At 40.3% G+C, this 13,164-nt stretch overlaps 1 pseudogene; it reads right to left on the reverse strand.

The window, feature by feature from the left end:
• Positions 1 to 3,188: 3,188 nt before the first annotated feature.
• On the reverse strand, positions 3,189 to 9,209 carry LOC138085984 (bcl-2-like protein 1; annotated as a pseudogene).
• Between the last annotated feature and the right edge of the window lie 3,955 nt (positions 9,210 to 13,164).

Below are 13,164 nucleotides of genomic sequence, written 5' to 3' on the forward strand. Positions count from 1 at the left end.
CCAATGCCACATAGAACAGAAGAAGCACCCAATGAGCCACTCCTAAAGCCCTCCTGCAAGAGAAGAAAAAGTAAATTACAATCAAAAAGTTGCTGCTTTAAGCCATTAGATCTGGGGTAAATAGTTATGCAGCAGTAGGTAACCAGAGCGGTGGCAAAGGACTGCCTCCGGTGGGTAATTTGGGGGGCTCCCGGAAGAGAGCTGCAGCACAGTACAAAGATAAGGGTTTGAGTTATGCCCAGAGCTGAGCCCTGCCCAGGGGCCTTTCTAGAGATGCTGGTGGACCATCAGGAAGCGAGAGGTGACACCAGACAACTCAGGGCTATGAAAGAGGTTGGAAATGCCCGCCCAGAGCAGAGATTTATCTGTCTCAGTCAAGGACACGGGGATGAGTTTAGCAGTGGATTATGAAACGCCCATGCAAGCATTCCACGGAGGAAGCTCTGGCTTCTAGACAGGAGAACGCGGCAGAGACAAGACAGGAAGGCTCAATGGCCTGAAGCGTGCCAAGTGAGCTGATTTGCTAATATGTCTGTGTGGTCTTCATGACAGACCAGAGCCTGGGAACAGGAGTCGACGAAAAGAAGGCAAAGAAAAGAAGGACGCGGGGGATCCAAGTCTCTAGTGGAACAAGGGTGCTTTATTCATGGAGGTGTGTGCTTACATATTGTTAGACAAGGAAGCTTTAGGCAGAAAATAAAGTTGAATAAAAAACACTGTAACCAGACACATAGCAACAGTAACTAAGGGAATAACAATAGTCATGGGGCCATAACAACAGTTTCTAGGGGAATAACATTCGTCACAGGGCCAGAAGACAATCCAGGTATTGGAAATAGGAACAAGACTAAGTAGTTTTACAGAAAAGTAAAAGGTTACTGAAAGGAACCCAGGTGTGTGTTCTGCCTCATGACCTCAGACCTGCGAACTGCATGCACCTCTGCTCATTCCTATTTTCCAGGAACTGATAAGGAACAGAGGGCCCTTGAGAAACAGAAAACAACATATAGGCTTCCTTAAAATTAAACGTTCCCTGACAATTCCCCCTTTTTCTATTATTTTGAATTTGTTTAGTGGAAACAATTTATGTTGAAAGGCATCCTTATACAACAAATACAGTTACCTGCCGGGAGCCAGCATGAGAGATCCCACCCATGACAAGGTCATGCGGAGAGACCTGACAGGCAAGGCGAGTCAGGTCTCAAGGGGTCCTCTGCCTGAGCATCTACCCCCAAAAACCAGAGTCTGCCTGCCTTATTGTACTGTGCTTTCCACACACCACCACTTTTCTCTGGAAAAAGTTAACTCAGAGCTCCAACTGATCTTCTGCATATGAAAGAAATGTCTCGGCTTAAACCCCTCTGATGGCTCTCTAACTTGCCTGACAGCTGGAGACTTTTACAACTTGTAATTGTTTACAGCCCCCCAACCACGAGAGACATGAAGCTTAAAACATCTTAAAGATATAGAGCCTTTTGAGAGCTAAGAATTAGTTTGGTGAAGGGATTCCTTGGTTGAGTTAATGTTTGCCACCAGGCCTCCATATCCTTTATCTTTTAGGCACGTGGGAGGATATTAATCAATGTAATTGGGATGCAGAAATAGGAATATAGTAGTTTTGATGTTAGCAACACTAGACTTTTGAGTTAATGAATTTTCTCTCCGTTATAAATCACTGTACTCCTCTTTCTTTGTTTGTTATAAATTGTTGTGTCCTTGCTATGTAAGAATGTGACTTTATTTAGTGCTTTCTGAGAGTGGCACCGGACTTTGGGAAGAACACCACAAATAAGTCTTCTGGTTGACAAACCCTTATCAGAAAAGGGCTGTAAAATGTTAATTGGCCCTCTGGCCAGAAGATGATGTAAATCACCTAAGACTTGTGTATACAACTAGGTATGCAGAGAGAAAGCCTGGTCTCGATAAGAGTCAGGGCTGCTGACGCTGCATAATTTTGTATTATCCATTGATCTCTATGTACAATCAAAAGTATAAAAGGCCTTTCTGGACAATGGAGGATGGGCCAGTCACTGGAAAGACTGGTTCCCCCGTGTCTTTTCTTACTCTATTTTCAGGCTGAATTCCCATCTGGGGCGTGGAGGCTCACCATGTCTACTTACTTGCCCTGGCTTCTAAGACCCACGAGAGAGGGAGCCCAAGGAGGGGCACCCTCCGCTATTCAAACGGGCACTGGTGGCCTAACGTAGATGGTGCAAATCTCTTGTCCTGAGGTTTTATTAGTTCTCCACATAAACCAAGTTATTCAGCATCTTTTCTCCACTAAATTTTCCTACTACACTGTTTCTTCCCAATCTCTCTTTATATTTCTAAATAAGTTTTTCCTCGCCACGCCATCCCCACTTTGAATTACCCTGGACCCACACGGGCTAGACCCTGGCAATTACCAGGACAATCACCACTGTTACAGCATCAAACCCAATACTATGAGTAATGCTTTGGAACCGTCTTTGCGGATCTAGCCCAGATAACTGATCAGCTAGCTATTCAGCTAAAGTTTCCAAATTATTGCAAGAGGGCAGACTTTTAGGGAAGGTTTCAAAGATTTTCTTTTGCAATAATTGCACATTTAGGGAAGCATCATCATGTACGTCTTTCAAGTGAAATTTAATTTGTTCCCAGTTGTAAGCACTATAGTTGAACCAAACAAAAGTGATACAAAATTGTGTAGAATTCCAATCGCATTTTAGTATTACTTGTTTTTGTAAAACTGTTAATTGATCTCTGACTCATTGGACGTTTTTAGTTCCTGTATTTCTTCTTGAATTTCGTCATCTGAGCCTGAGCAGCCCACATAATATGAGCATCTTTGGTCCAATTTTGAATAAAGTTTTGTGTTTGAATTTAGGTTTGTAAAGCAATGTCTGCAATAGCGGCAGTAATGCAAATAGCTATTAATTCCAAAATGCCAAAAATTAACCATCCAATGAATTGTTTAGATCACCAGAGGAATTCAGTGAGTAGATGGGAGGCAAGTCCTGCCATGTAACCCTCTTTCCAGGGATTCATTTTTCAAAGAAACAGAGGAATTAAGACAAGTATACATTTTGTAATCTATACAAGTCACAAAGCGTAGAGTCTTGTTAAATTGCAAGGTCTCTATAGCTGTAACAAAAGGAAAGGGAACACAAGCTTGTGCAAAATATGAATGATTGTAATGAAAGGAACAGTCACTGTGAGTTGAAGAGCGAGCCCAGCAGAGCTATACCAGCCAAAGTCATGGCCATCAGGGACCAGCAGTTGAAGCGCTCCTGGCCCTTTCGGCTCTCGGTTGCTGTATTGTTTTCATAGAATTCCACAGAAGTGTCCCAGCCGCCATTCTCCTGGATCCAAGGCTCTAGGTGGTCATTTAGCTGGCTGGCCATCCAAGTCATGACCTGACTCACCAATACCTGCATCTCCTTGTCTATGCTTTCCATGCATAGTGCCCCCCTGAAGGAGAAAAAGGCCACAGTGTGACCCCAGTTCACCCCGTCCCAGAAGAGCTCATACATTACCTGTTCAAAGCTCTGATATGCTGTCCCTGGGGTGGTGTGGAGCTGGGACGTCAGGTCGCTGACCGTCTGTTGGTGCCTCAGTTCAAACTCACTGCCTGTCTCCCTCGGGGCTTGCTGTGCTGTTGTCACGGGACCACTTTCTGGGCGTCCAGGCTTCTGGTGTGGCCAGCGGCTCCATTCACCACAGGGCTATACACCAGGTGCCAAGATGGGTTGTCATTGATGGCATTGGGGTTTCCATATCTGATTTTGTCCCTTCTGAGGCCTCAGTTCTCCTCCACGTCATTAAATTGACTCCAGCTGTATCCTTTCTGGGAAAGCTTGTAAGAGAGAAAGTCAACCACCAGCTCTCGGTTGCTCTGAGACATTTTCATAATAAGGATGGGTTTCACCAGTCTATTGTCTAAAATACCTGTAGTAAAAAAGGGGGTTATGTATATAGGTCCAATAAGTATGATTAATTAATTCAGCTTGAGTGGGGGAAGCAAAAGCAAGCAAAGCAAGTATAGCAACAAAAATATTTTCTGGATTCTGAGGCATTCCCTGTTGAGAAGCCAGATTTTTAGCTTGATTGGTAAGGGTTTTTGTTTATCCCTAGGTAAGGAGATCATAAGGTTGATGACGTTGAGGGTGGTGTTTCTTGCAGATTTTTTAGAGTCACCATGGCTTGTACTGGAATTTTTTTCTTCCCAGGAATTCAGCCGTTTGTTTTTTTTTTTTTTCCTCTATTTTGAACACCGGATGCTCTCCTGGGGCAGATCTTTCAAAGAGGAAGCCAATTGATTTTGTCCCTGTAAGATTAATTTCCTAGATTTCCATTGTTTAGTTAGCCTGTCTTGATACCAACCAGGCAGAGGAAGAGAAGTGTCTTTCAATTCTAAGAAATGTTTTTCTGCTTATGTCAAGATACCAACTTGTGGTAAGTTTTTAAAATTTTAAAACAAATAAAGCTGTATTAACAATAGTTACAGGATTAAAGAATATCTTGCGTTTGGAATCTAGTGGAGTCTGCTCTGGATAGAGAAGACAGAATTGTTCCTGTGTATTCCTCCTTTAAAAATTTTTCTATTTGTAGTTTCAGTGTGTGAAATGGGGGAAGTGTGGTCCCTAAAAATAGATTGTAATTCAAGAAAAAGTTGTTGAATAATAGATTGATTAGAACTTATGGTAGAAGTTTTTATATTTTTTAATACAAAAACTGAATATGAGAAGTCAGAAATTATATTGATAAGGTAAGGATGTAGGTGAATAACCTGAATAAGAGCATATAATTTATTTTGTTGAGCAGAATGAAATTTAGTATAAAAGACTTTATATTTTTTGAGAGACCAAAATGGGGCTTTGGTGTTTTTAGTCTCATCTATATAGAAAACATCAGCTTGAGGTATAGGTTGTGATGCAACAATGTGAGAGATAATAAATGTAATATTTTTGAAGAAATTTCAAAGTTTATTAGAGGGATAATGAAATGAAATTTTTTAAAAGTAGTCTGAGAAAGCTATTTGGAAATCGGTAGAAGTTTGTAATGTATTTTTAAATTGAGCTTTATTAATAGCCAATATAATTTGGTGAGGATAGAAGCCAGTTAAAGTCTTAGTTATATTTTTTTGTTGTTGATTATTAGAGTGATCAAATCAAGACAGACAAAATGGTTATATATCCATTGTCTCTTCAAAATAGGTACATATCCATTTTATTGGGTGTTCTTGTTGGGCAAGAAGTCTTATGGGAGAATGGAGAGAGAGGAGTATAAACAACTCTAAAGGTAATTCAAGTCTAATATGAGTAAGATATTGTTTTTGTATAATTTATTTTGTATTAAACAGAGTTTTTGTGTGTGTGTGTGTGTGTGTGTCTTGTGAAAGTGAACGAGGGCTATTTAAATCTGGATCTCCTTTTAAAGTATTTGGTGGCTCAGACGGTAAAGCATCTGCTTGAAATGCGGGAAACTCAGGTTCAATCCCTGGGTTGGGAAGATCCCATGGAGAAGGAAATGGCAACCCACTCCAGTACTCTTTCCTGGAAAATCACATGGATGGAGGAGGCTGATAGGCTACAGTCCATGGGGTCGCAAAGAGTCAGTCATGACTGAGCAACTGTGCTTTTAAAGAGGGTCTAATCCAGTTTATATTGTCTAAAAGTTTTTGAAAGTCATTCAAGGTTGATAATTTATCAACATGAATCTGTGTTAGTTGGGGAGTAATATGTTGTCTATTAACAATAGATCCTAAGTAAGGTTTGGTCTAGAGGTTTGAATCTTTTTAGGGGCGATGATTAATTTAGAATCTTTCAAGCATTGCTGAGCTATGTCAAACATTTGTTGACTTTTTAAAGCAGATGGAGCCAAAAACAATATATCATCTATATAAAGAATAACAAGAAAGTCATGAAATTGTTTTTTCACAGGTTCAGAGGCTTTGACTACATAATATTGACATATGGTGGAAGAATTCATCATTTTTTGAGGCAATACAGTCTATTGATATAATTTATGGGGCCCAATATGATTAGGAAAAGGAAGAGGGAAGGCAAACCTTTCTCGGTCTAGAGGGTGTAAAGGTATAGTAAAAAGCAATCTTGTACATTTATAATAATAATATGTCAGTTTTGAGGAATAATGGTAGGTGATGGAATTTTTGGTTGCAATGTACCCATAGGTTTTATAGATGCATTAACTTTTTGAAGGTCTCTTAAAAATGTAATTTGTCAGTTTTTTTTTTAATTACAAAAATGGGAGAATTTCCAGGAGAACAAAATTTTTTAATATGTTTTGACTTTAAATGTGTATCAATAAGTTTCTTAGTAGCTTTTAGTTTCTCTTTTGTAAGGGGCCATTGTTTTGTCTAAATAGGCTTGTCACCTTTTCAAGTTATTTTAATAATTGTATTATTTGTTAAGTGAGCAGTGGCCCCTAGGAAAAATGTGGAATGCATATTTGAGTTTGTCATTGCATAAGTAAATCTCGTTTTATTAAATTAAGAGGTGCATCTATCACGTAGGGTCATAATGTTGTAGGCTGGCTGGCTTGAAGCTCAACATTCAGAAAACAAAGATCATGGCATCCGGTCCCATCACTTCATGGGAAATAGATGGGTAAACAGTGGAAACAGTGGCTGACTTTTTTTGGGGGGGGTTCCAAAATCACTGCAGATGGTGACTGCAGCCATGAAATTAAAAGATGCTTACTCCTTGGAAGAAAAGTTATGACCAACCTAGACAGCATATTTAAAAGCAGAGACATTACTTTGACGACTAAGGTCCATCTAGTCAAGGCTATGGTTTTTCCAGTAGTCATGTATGGATGTGAGAGTTGGACTGTGAAGAAAGCTGAGCTCTGAAGAAGTGATGCTTTTGAACTGTGGTTTTGGAAAAGACTCTTGAGAGCCCCTTGGACTGCAAGGAGATCCAACCAGTCCATTCTGAAGGAGAACAGCCCTGGGATTTCTTTGGAAGGAATGATGTTAAAGCTGAAACTCCACTACTTTGGCCACCTCATGCGAAGAGTTGACTCATTGGAAAAGACTCTGATGCTGGGAGGGATTGAGGGCAGGAGGAGAAGGGGACGACAGAGGATGAGATGGCTGGATGGCATCACTGACTCGATGGACGTGAGTCTGAGTGAACTCCGGGAGTTGGTGATGGACAGGGAGGCCTGGCATGCTGTGATTCATGGGGTCGCAAAGAGTTGGACACGACTGAGTGACTGAACTGAACTGATGGATAAATTTGGACATTTTGATAAACCTCTTGTATTTTGGTTTGAGAAACTCCTGTAATTTGGCAAGAAATTTTCTGTATAGGCCAAGATTTGGCTCATAAATATTTGGAAATAATAGTAATATCAAGAAGACCAGAAAATTTTTTGCCATTTATTTTGATATTTCCATTTGGTTGGGTATATTCAGATACTACTGATGCCCATAAGGATTGTTTTTGATCTGAATTGTCAAATCCATCTGTCTGTACATCATTAGAGGAGTTAATAGAAATGTAAGATAAAAGAAATAATTGAGCAATTTTGTCTCTCATTTTGAATTGTCATAATATCTGAGAGACATTATAATTTGAATTTCTCCCTTATAATCTGAATCAATTACTCTAGGGTGAACAGTATTGGCCAAATAAAGGACCAAAATTTTGTGGGGGTAGGGGTCCAAAAAGTCCAGTAGATATTTTAGAAGGGACTTCTTGAGGAAAAAGGAGAAAATCATTCAGGGCTGGTATATTGATGGTAGCATTGTCAGATGTCGAGGGTTTGAGGGATAAGATGGAGTTTGTCCCTGGTTTTTTGTTGATAGGACCCGGGAAGTCCACAGCTTGGAGTTTTCCAAAATAGGCTTCCTTACAACGTCACATTTATTTTGAAATTTTCAGGCCCAATGTTTCCCCTTAGGGCAATGAGGGCAAATTTCTGGAGGTTTTTTTTTTTTAATAGTTTTAATTGTTTTGTGTGTGTTTTTTAGGAGAATCCTTTTTAAAATGAGTTTTATCTCCACATGTTAAACATCTTTTATATCTCTTTTTAAAGGTAGCAACCATTGTTTCAGTTAATATTTATATTTTTTGAGTTTCTGATCCTAAATTGTGATAAGCCTTTAAGTAATTAATAATAGTCTCAAACTCATGAATTGGAGCAATAGCTCTTTAACATTTTTGGTTTGCATTTTTATAAGAAAGCAGTTTTTTAAGCTGTATTTTGGTCTCTTTTTCAATAACATTATGGGAAATAGCAACTTTCAATCTTGCTAAAAAATTACCATAGGCTTCATTAGGTCCTTGAAATATTTTTGTGTGGCTATCTTCAGGTTTCATTTACTTTAGCTTTTCAGGGGGGAAACACAAGGTTGGGGTTTACCCATATCCATATGTTGGGCTCTAAATCTGGACCATCTTTATTAGGGTCAGGTGGCTCAACTATCTGGAGTTTATATCTGGCAAGGCTTTGTTTGGCTAAGGGCAGGTGTGGCATAGTGAATGCTAGAAGGATTCGTTTTTCATGTCCCAGTCTAGTAATTCAGAAAGCCTTTGTCGTGAAGGAGAATGAGTAGATAGTGTTTTTTCATAAATATGAGTGTGTGTTAAAGGCTTATCGTTGTGATTAAGGAAAGCATCGTTAGCTTTAGTGTCAAAAACAGCCTCCGAAGAGTCATTGTCAGAGTCCTTTGTCCTTGGGTTGAGATGACTTCTGGTTTGGTGTCTGTTGCAAGGGGGAGGAGCACTTGGGGCAGCTGGAGAAGGGCTGGTGGGATAATTTTGAAATGTTTTATGTTGTTTTAATTGGGCCTTTTGTAAAATTTTATCATCTAATTTATGTTCATGTAACAAATGTGCTGCCTGTTGTCGAATATCAGGGAGGCTAGAATTTTCTTGACATGGCAAAATCATGGCTTTAATGAGGGCCCATAAGGGCTAGAAATCTATTGGAATATTTTTTCCCTGTCTTGTGGCTCATTTAACATTCTTTCTAACCTGGCTCCGAATCTTTAAATCAAAATTGCTTTCATTAAGGAACCAGGGATTATGTTCAATTCCTTGAACCTTAAATAAATGATGAAGCAAAGTAAAAAAAGTGGTGGGGCTTTCCAGCCGTTTGTCCCATAACCCTGCACTTACCGACCTCAGTAGGTCCACAGTCACTCTGTCCGCTTGCCAAGGGCGTACTCCAGGTCCCTGTTCGGGTGCCACCTGTTATGCTCTTCTTGACAGACCAGAACCTGAGGAAGGAGTCGATGAAAAGATGGCGAAGGAAAGTAGGACACGGGGAACCCAAGTCTCTAGTGGAACAACAGTGCTTTATTCATGGCAGGGTGTTTATATATTGTAATACAAGGAAGCTTTATGCAAAAAAATAAAGTAAAAACACCGTAACCAGACACATCACAACAGTAGCTAAGGGAATAACAATAGTCATGGGGCCATAACAACATTTACTAGGGGAACAACAGTCGTCACAGGGCCAGAAGACAATCCAGGTATTGGAAATAGGAACATGACTAAGTAGTTTTACAGAAAAGTAAAAGGTTACTGAAAGGAACCCAGGTGTGTGTTCTGCCGCGTGACCTCAGTCCTGAGAACTGTGTGCAGCTCTGCTCGTTCCTGTTTTCCAGGAACTGATAAAGAACAGAGGGCCCTTGAGAAACGAAAAACAACATATAGGATTCCTTAAAATTAAATGTTCCCTGACATATATCAACTTCAAAATTGCAAAATTACCCACACCTGGAAACTCCAATTAATGACTAGAACTACTGTTTGTGATTAAAGTGACTATTATTAAAAAATCAGCACAAGTCTATTCTCTATGTCTGTTTCTTCACTGTTGCCCTGTAAATGGGGAGAGGGGAGGAGAGGGTGAAATGTATGGAAAGAGTAACAGGGAAACTTACATTCAGTTCAGTTCAGTTCAGTGGCTCAGTCGTGTCCAACTCTTTGCGACCCCATGAATCACAGCACACCAGGCCTACCTGTCCATCACCAACTCCCAGAGTTCACTCAGACTCATGCCCATCGAGTCCATGATGCCAACCAACATCTCATCCTTGGCCATCCCCTTTTCCTCCTGCCCCCAATCTCTCCCAGCATCAGAGTCTTTTCCGATGAGTCAACTCTTCGCATGAGGTGGCCAAAGTACTGGAGTTTCAGCTTTAGCATCATTCCTTCCAAAGAAATCCCAGGGCTGATCTCCTTTAGGATGGACTGGTTGGACCTCCTTGCAGTCCAAGGGACTCTCAAGAGTCTTCTCCAACACCACAGTTCAAAAGCATCAATTCTTCAGCACTCAGCCTTCTTCACAGTCCAACTCTCACATCCATACATGACCACAGGAAAAACCATAGCCTTGACTAGACAGACCTTAGTCAGCAAAGTAATGTCTCTGCTTTTGAATATGCTATCTAAGTTGGTCATAACTTTTCTTCCAAGGAGTAAGCATCTTTTAATTTCATGGCTGCAATCACCATCTGCAGTGATTTTGGAGCCCCCAAAAATAAAGTCTGACACTGTTTCCACTGTTTCCCCATTTATTTCCCATGAAGTGATGGGACCAGATGCCATGATCTTCGTTTTCTGAATGTTGAGCTTTAAGCCAACTTTTTCACTCTGCTCTCTTAATTTCATCAAGAGGCTTTTTAGTTCCTCTTCACTTTCTGCCATAAAGGTGGTGTCACCTGCATATCGGAGGTTATTGATATTTCTCCCAGCAATCTTGATTCCAACTTGTATTTCTTCCAGCCCAGGGTTTCTCATGATGTACTCTGCATATAAGTTAAATAAGCAGGGTGACAATATACAGCCTTGATGTACTCCTTTTCCTATTTGGAACCAGTGTGTTCCATGTCCAGTTCTAACTGTTGCTTCCTGACCTGCATACAGATTTCTCAAGAGGCAGGTCAGGTGGTCTGGTATTCCCATCTCTTTCAGAATTTTCCACAGTTTATTGTGATCCACAGTCAAAGGCTTTGGCATAGTTAATAAAGCAGAAATAGATGTCTTCCTGGAACTCTCTTGATTTTTCCATGATCCAGCACATGTTGGCAATTTGATCTCTGGTTCCTCTGACTTTTCTAAAACCAGCTTGAACATTTGGAAGTTCACGGTTCACGTATTGCTGAAGCCTGACTTGGAGAATTTTGAGTATTACTTTACTAGCGTGTGAGATGAGTGCAATTGTGCGGGTAGTTTGAGCATTCTTTGGCATTGCCTTTCTTTGGGATTGGAATGAAAACTGAACTTTTCCAGTCCTGTGGCCACTGCTGAGCTTCCAAATTTGCTGGCATATTGAATGCAGCACTTTCACAGCATCATCTTTCAGGATTTGAAATAGCTCCACTGGAATTCCATCACCTCCACTAGCTTTGTTCGTAGTGATCCTTCCTAAGGCCCACTTGAGTTCCCATTCCAGGATGTCTGGCTCTAGATGAGTGATCACACCATCGTGATTATTGGGTCGTGAAGATCTTTTTTGTACCATTCTTCTGTGTATTATTGCCATAATATAAAATGGTAAACTTACATTGCCATATGTAAAATAGATAGCCAATGGGAATTTGCTGTGTGGCTCAGGAAACTCAAACAGGGGCTCTGTATCAACCTCCAACAGTGGGATGGGGGTGGTGTTGAATGGGACGGAGGCTCAGAAAGGAGTGGTTATATGTATACCTATGGCTGACTCATGTTGAAGTTTGACAGAAAACAGCAAAATTTTGTAAAGCAATTATCCTTCAATAAAAAATAAATTTTAAAAATATCAGCAGAATTCATGAGACTGTCAGCATTTTCCTTTAGTGTCAAGAGACTTATACTCCTTTCAGTAAAGTTTAAGAATTTGGAGAGAGATAAAATTTGTATTGTGTTTGACTAAATTACCGGTTAAGCTTTGCAGTAACTGAGTTATGGATAATTATCTCATTTATGTCATGCAATCTCTTTGGCATATATAGTATTTCAGAACTAGATTATTATAGAACATACATTTGTAAGCAGCAGTGTTTTAAAGCTAAGTGTCTTTAGGTGCCTTTTGGTAATATATGGTCTCAATTTGCAGTGTTATGCAGAATAGGATTCAGGGCCCTAAATGTACACATTTACCTCAATTTGTCTAAGGAGAACTTAAGTTTTCCCACAAGTCCTGTGAGTGATGAATCTGATCACATTTCCTTGATTGTGAAGAAGGAGCTAAATTTAGTGCTATGCTTCCCCTTAACATACTATATTTTATGGTATTGATTTTGAGTAACACCTTTAGTTTGGATTCCATTTTATCAAAACATGCTTATTTGTGCTTTCTAACATTTTATCTTTCTATCTGTCCTATTTCTTTGAAAGCTTCCATATATACATACAGCGGAGCTTAAGTGAGCCAAAGAGCCTGCGTTCACACCCAGCTCTGCCTCTTACTGTGTAACTTCTGGACCATAGCCTTCTCGTGTTTGTTTTCTCATTTGTAAAACATAGATTTTAAGAGTATCTTCATAGGATCATTGAAGGCTTACGTTAAAGTGATGTGTGTAGAATGAGGACTAGCACTCAGTTTTAAGTATTAGCTACTAATCAGACTTTATTTTGGGGGGGCTCCAAAATCACTGCAGATGGTGACTGCAGCCATGATATTAAAAGATGCTTACTCCTTGGAAGAAAACTTATGACCAACATAGATAGCATAGTCAAAAGCAGAGATATTACTTTGCCAACAAAGGTCCATCTAGTCAAGGCTATGGTTTCTCCAGGGGTCATGTATGGATGTGAGAGTTGGACTGTAAAGAAAGCTGAGCACCAAAGAATTGATGCTTTTGAGCTGTGGTGTTGGAGAAGACTCTTGAGAGTCCCTTGGACTGCAAGGAGATCCAACCAGTCCATCCTAAAGGAGATCAGTCCTGGGTGTTCACTGGAAGGACTGATGCTGAGGCTGAAGCTCCAGTACTTTGGCCACCTCACACGAAGAGTTGACTCATTGGAAAAGACTCTGATGCTGGGAGGGATTGGGGGCAGGAGGAGAAGGGGAAGACAGAGGATGAGATTGCTGGATGGCATCATGGACTCGATGGACGTGAGTCTGAGTGAACTCTGGGAGTTGGTGATAGACAGCGAGGCCTGGCATGCTGCAATTCATGGGGTCACAAAGAGTCGAACATGACTGAGTGACTGAACTGAC

The sequence above is a fragment of the Capricornis sumatraensis genome, chromosome 9, assembly GCF_032405125.1.
Source record: "Capricornis sumatraensis isolate serow.1 chromosome 9, serow.2, whole genome shotgun sequence".
NCBI classification, from domain to species: domain Eukaryota; kingdom Metazoa; phylum Chordata; class Mammalia; order Artiodactyla; family Bovidae; genus Capricornis; species Capricornis sumatraensis.